Here is an 849-nt window from a genome sequence, read left to right on the forward strand (position 1 = left end):
TCAGGTTTGGGTTGGTGCTGACCACCTTCTGAGAGCTACCTCCTGGCTATGAACAGTATTATCAAATAAATGCAATAATATCAAGACTTATTGGCATTAGTCAGAGGGTAAGAAGATGGCGTATATGTTTCGATGGCCAAGAGGACAACCTGCATATTGTGTGCTGAGCACAAAAAACGTGCTTTTGATCACAGAAGCAACATTCATAGGATGGAATATATTATCCGTTGATGTTAATGTATGAATATGCAAAAAAAATATTCCTAATACAAATACGGGGTGGCCAATGGCTTAGAGTTAATTGTTTTACAGGGAGGGGCACTAATCCTCCACCAACCCCACTTTGACACGTAGGGATGCCAACAGCATCTGGTGTTCCCAGGCGGTCACCCATTCAAGTACTAACCAGACCCAACGTTGCTTAACTTCGCTGATCGGACGGGAAGCGATGTACTCAACGTGGTATGGCCGTTGGCCTGTTTGAATAAAGTGGCAGTATGTGAAAAGCATTACGTGAACACAGTGTATTTGTGCTAATTCCACAGTCATGTGTTAGAATAGTTTTTTTTTCAATATGACATTTAATTTTATGTAATTGTTATGAATGTGCACAGATGTGGTGTGAAAGTTTGTATCGACTGTATTTGTGCTGCCTTTACGCAGTATAGTAGCCTATACAAAGATGACACATGAGATAGTAAGTAAAAGTGAATTCAGTATTTAATTTTCTTTCACACACTCACTTTTATCGGAGTATATACATACATACATACATACATACATGAGTGTATATATATATATATATATATATATATATATATATATATATATATATATATATATATATAT

General features: G+C 36.5%; 1 non-coding gene across 1 annotated transcript; it reads right to left on the reverse strand.

Annotated features, from left to right (window-relative positions):
• Positions 1-357: 357 nt before the first annotated feature.
• LOC145415252 (5S ribosomal RNA) lies at positions 358-476 on the reverse strand. The gene has a single exon (XR_013900029.1). It is a non-coding gene; the product is annotated as a 5S ribosomal RNA (ribosomal RNA).
• Between the last annotated feature and the right edge of the window lie 373 nt (positions 477-849).

This window comes from Coenobita brevimanus, chromosome 101, assembly GCF_032717465.1.
Source record: "Coenobita brevimanus isolate Jiangsu-jjx chromosome 101, ASM3271746v2, whole genome shotgun sequence".
Lineage (NCBI taxonomy): Eukaryota > Metazoa > Arthropoda > Malacostraca > Decapoda > Coenobitidae > Coenobita > Coenobita brevimanus.